Source organism: Aegilops tauschii, chromosome 5, assembly GCF_002575655.3.
Source record: "Aegilops tauschii subsp. strangulata cultivar AL8/78 chromosome 5, Aet v6.0, whole genome shotgun sequence".
Taxonomy (NCBI): domain Eukaryota; kingdom Viridiplantae; phylum Streptophyta; class Magnoliopsida; order Poales; family Poaceae; genus Aegilops; species Aegilops tauschii.
In genome coordinates this window covers 168,591,169-168,596,926 of record NC_053039.3, presented here as the reverse complement: position 1 = coordinate 168,596,926, position 5,758 = coordinate 168,591,169, and positions in this window count along the sequence as shown.

Sequence of the window (5,758 nt, the reverse complement as noted above, 5' to 3'; positions counted from 1 at the left end):
CCTATGCATAGGTTCATGGGCGGAACCCGCAAGTTTATCACCAAAACATACATCAAGTGAATCACGTGATATCCCATTGTCACCACAGATACGCACGGCAAGACATACATCAAGTGTTCTCAAATCATTAAAGACTCAATCCGATAAGATAACTTCAAAGGGAAAACTCAATCAATTACAAGAGAGTAGAGGGGGAGAAGCAACATAAGATCCAACTATAATAGCAAAGCTCGCGATACATCAAGATTGTATCACCTCAAGAACACGAGAGAGAGAGAGAGAGAGAGATCAAACACATAGCTACTGGTACATACCCTCAACCCCGAGGGTGAACTACTCCCTCCTCGTCATGGAGAGCGCCGGGATGATGAAGATGGCCACCGGTGATGGATCCCCCCTCCGGCAGGGTGCCGGAACAGGGTCCCGATTGGTTTTTTGTGGCTACATAGGCTTGCGGCGGCGGAACTCCCGATCTATTCTGTTCCCCGAAAGTTTTAGGGTATATGGATATATATATATAGGTGGAAGAAATACGTCAGGGGAGCCACAAGGGGCCCACGAGGGTGGAGGGCGCGCCCAGGGGGGTGGCGCGCCCCCCTGCCTTGTGCCTCCCGCGTTGCTTTCCTGACGTGCACTCCAAGTCTCCCGGGTTGCTTTCCTTCCAAAAATAACTTCTCCAGAAGGTTTCATTCCGTTTCGACTCCGTTTGTTATTCCTTTTCTTCGAAACACTGAAACAAGGGAAAAAACAGGAACTGGCACTGGGCTCTGGGTCAATAGGTTAGTCCCAAAAATAATATAAAAGTGCATAGTAAAGCCCATAAAACATCCAAGATGGATAATATAATAGCATGAATACTTCATAAATTATAGATACGCTGGGGACGTATCAGCATCCCCAAGCTTAATTCCTGGTCGTCCTCTAGTAGGTAAATGATAAAAGAAAGAATTTATGAAGTGTGAATGCTAGCAGGTGCATAAGTTTGATTAATGATAATTTCAATCACCTTTTCTAGCATCATTATATGTCATAACAGTAGCTCAACTCATAGAACTTTGCATGATCAAGTAACAAACTATTCACATGTTAAAGTATAGATCATAAACTTTCTTGAAAACTAACAAACTATGTTCTCAGTCATCAAACAATTGCAATTCATCTTATTTTCAGGAAGAGTCTATGTCAGAGCTTTGATTCAGCAAACTTCACATACTCAACTATCATTTAGTCTTCCATGCACTCAAAGCATATTTTTAGAAAAAATAGTATTCATCGAACACAGAGAAAGATAGGGGCTTAATGTTTCGCCTCCCAACCTTTTACCTCAAGGGTAATGTCAACAATAATAATTCATGATCAAATATATTTGAATGGCCATATATGCTTAGATCTTTCCATCACATGATGCTTGCCAACTAAAGAGTAGGTTGGAATGAGAAGGAATACTACTGAATCTTGCATAAAAGTAAAAGATAGGCCCTTCGCAGAGGGAAGCAGGGATTTGCAGAGGTGCCAGAGCTCGAAGCAAAAACAGAGATTAAACTAATTTTGAGAGGTATGCTTTCATTGTCAACAAAACGACCAAGAGTTCCCAATATCTTCCATACTACATACATTATAGGCGGTTCCCAAACAGAAAGGTAAAGATTTTTACTCCCCCTCCACCAACAATCATCAATCCATGGCTTGCCCGAAACAACGGGTGCCTCCAACTAACATCAATCCTGGGGGAGTTTTGTTTGCCATTATTTTTGATATTATTTCGATCTTTTGATCATGGGACTGGGCATCCCAGTTACCAGCCATTTTCTCGTGAATGATGAGCGGAGTCCACTCATCGTGAGAATAACCCACCTAGCATGGAAGATACTGCTAGCCCCTAGTCGCTACATGAGGGATTCGGGCATACAAAACAGATTATTATTTGAAGGTTTAGAGTTTGGCACATGCAAATTTACTTGGAACGGCAGGTAAATACCGCATATAGGTAGATATCGTGGACACTCATGGAAGAAACTTGGTTCAAGGAATTTGGATGCACAAGCAGTATTCCCGCGTAGTACAGATATTTTGGCTAGCAAAGGATTCTAAATAGCAAGCACCACATGTTAGAGGATCCAAAACAATATAACTTATACAAATATACCCAAGCATAACTCATTATGTTGTCTTCCTTGTCCAACTTCAACTAATTTGCTCAGGTTTGAAAATAATTAATGGGGATCACAATCATAGAAGATGTCCAAGATAGTATATTTATATGTGAAATCTCTCTTCCTTCAATATTCTTTCATGAATTGTTCAAGTGACCAATACAATGTTTGCTAACCTTCAAAAATTTACCACCTCTACTTCTTATATGTGAAGTCATTACTCCCCATTGGATAAGCATATGAAACATATATAATTTCAGATTTATGATATTCAATTCATTCAACCATTTACTCATAGGATATAAGAGAAGCACACGAGTAAATGACAAACTACTCCAACAAGATATAAGTGAAGATCAATGAGTAGTTGAATAATTATGTAGCTATGTGAAGACTCTCTCTCATTTAAGAATTTCAGATCTCGGTATTTTATTCAAACATCAAGCAAAGCTAAAGAAAATAAAATGACGCTCCAAGCAAAACGCATATCATGTGGTGAATAAAAATATAGCTCCAAGTAAAGTTATCGATGAACGAAGACGAAAGAGGGGATGCCTTCTGAGGCATCCCCAAGCTTAGGCTCTTGGTTATCCTTGAATATTACCTTGGGGTGCCTTGGGAATCCCCAAGCTTAGGCTCTTGCCACTCCTTATTCCATAGTCCATCGAATCTTTACCCAAAACTTGAAAACTTCACAACACAAAACTTAACAGAAAATCCCGTGAGCTCCGTTAGCGAAAGAAAACAAAACACCACTTCATGGTACTGTAATGTAGCGACCAGACCTCAAACAGTCTGATGTACAGTGCACCAATGTCATCCCTGGATCAGTAATGCTGACACGCACAGTACTCGAAGGATTTATAACAGAGTAGCAATCACACACTTATTACATCGAGTGTCTCAAAAGAGAACTAAGTATGATAAATATGGCTTAAGGCCATCTAAAAACGATAACAGCGGAAGACTTGGAAGATAAGTGAGTCCATCAACTCCAACGGCATCACTGAGTATAAGACCACGACCTAAGGCACCTTACTCGTCGTCTGAAAAGTCTGCAACATGAAACGTTGCAGCCCGAAAACGGGTCAGCACATGGAATATGCTGGCAATATAACACATAGAGAGTAATGAACAGAATAAGGCTATACTACATGCATATTTGGCTGGTGGAAAGCTCTATGGTTACAGTTTTTGCGAAAAGCCAATTTTTCCCTACTGCAAAGGAATAAAATTTTATTTAACTATCATGGTGGTTGTTGAACATTGAGATGGTTGACAGCATCTCAATCCCAATTAAGAACGTGATTAATCCAATCAAATTAAATTAAGTAACATGATGATGAGATTCACATGATAATCCAAGTACTAGATACTCAAGATGTCCATAACCGGGGACACGGCTAACCATGATTAGTTTGTACACTCTGCAAAGGTTTGTGCACTTTTCCCCACAAGACTCGATCTCCTCCATTGGGATTCTCGCACTACATGGTGTTTGAGAAACGGATGACCGAGACACAGTCTTTTAGAAGCATTAACTCTAACCCCGGGTAGACAGTACCAACCTACATCCCCTACATCTGCTAGCCTACCACTGGAAAGGTCATGCAACCTACCCAACTATGCTAGAGCCCATAATAGCTTGTGGCTGCACACGGAAGTTTCTAGCATGAATAAATCTTATGATCCCTTTGAGCCTGGGTGGCGGTCCATAGGATAATCACACGGAACCCCGGGTTTCCCAAAAATACAGGCAACACTGGATTCTCCAGGTGCCTCCCACCTTAAGTTTAACCATTAATTAACAGTCTCACAACTGTCATGGAAAGATCTCTCAAACCCAAAGGTTTGATAACAAAACAGGTAATAGGTACTACCTCATCTACTTCCCGATACCCACAATTTAATCAGATCCTAATCATGCAATGTTTGAGGATTGGTCTAATACAATAAAACTGGGTAGTAAAGAGGTATGATCAAAGTGTTACTTGCCTTGCTGATGATCCGTGAAACCAAGAGATTCGAAGTAGCAAGCGGCGCACTCCGGGTACTCTATCGCAAACAAACAAGCATACAATAAGCACTCATCTAATGCACAGGTAAAACTCAAATAAAAGATCTAACCAGAAAGTTCAACTTAAGAACTCCGGTTTGCAAAAAGAATCAAATCAAACGAAGCAACGAAAGTTAAACGGCGAAAGAAACAAGCTTCGTTTACTAATGTGGATCTAAGTCAAATTTTATAGTAGAAAAAACTTGTTTGAGTTGGTTAAACGGAAAGAGAATTTCGAGACGAAACTCTAGGTGCTTGAATCGCCTGATTCCAATAAACGAGCGAAAAGTTATACTAGAACGAAAATCAGATCAGAAATCGCGATCTGGAATAATCGTGGAAAAATCCGAAAAAAACTGATGAACAGTTTATCGAACGAACGTTCGTTAACTGTAACTAAACGATGAACGCGTTCGTTAAAATGAACGAAAGAGAGAACACTCGCTAAAAAGACTAAACCGAAAAAAACCAAACCAATCTATAAAAAAAATAAACCGGGGTTTAAAAAAAAACTGCACGGTTTTTCCAGCGAAAACCGGCGCGACGGCTACCTCAGGTCCGGCGGGATCCGGCGGGGTCGGGCGGCTCCGGCGGGGTTCGGGAGGCGGCGTGGGGCGGCGGGGCTGCGGGTCCGGGCGGCGGGTGGCGGCGGGGTCGACGGGAGGCGTCGGGCGGCGGCGTTCGGGCGGCGGGCGGCGGCTTCCCGCGGCGGCGGCGTTCGCCGATGGCGGCGGCGGTTGGTGGCGCGGGCGGCGGGGTCGGGGTGGGGAACGAGGTGGCGGGGCGGGGTACTTATTACCCAAGTCTCCCATACGCTCCAAAACTTTGTATGGTCCTACAAAACATGGCGCTAACTTTCCCTTAACTCCAAAATACTTCACTCCTCGAAGTGGTGATACTCGAAGATAAACTCGGTCTCCGGCTTCATAAACTGTTTCCTTACATTTTGAATCCGCATAGCTCTTCTGCCTGGTCTGGGCTACTTTGAGTCTATAGCGAATCAACTTCACCTTCCGTTCAGATTCTTTAATCAAGTCTGGTCCAAACAACTGGCGGTCTCCAACTTCGTCCCATAACAATGGTGTTCTACACCTCCTTCTGTACAAAGCTTCAAAAGGGGCCATCTTCAAACTGGATTGATAACTGTTGTTGTAAGAAAACTCTGCATACGGCAAATTGTCGTCCCAACTGGATGCATAATCTAGCGCACAAGCTCTCAGCATGTCTTCCAAAATCTGATTGACTCTCTCGGTCTGTCCGTCTGTCTGTGGATGAAAGGCTGTACTGAACTCTAGCCTGGTACCCAAAGTTTCATGCATCTGATTCCAAAACTTTGAAGTAAACTGGGTTCCTCTATCTGATACAATGCTCCTCGGAACTCCATGCAGACATACGATCCTAGTCATGTATATCTTTGCCAACTTAGCACTGGTGTAAGTGGTCTTCACTGGGATGAAATGAGCTACCTTTGTCAAATGATCGACTACAACCCATATCGAGTCATAGCCTGAACAAGTCCTGGGCAATCCCGTGATAAAATCCATGCCTA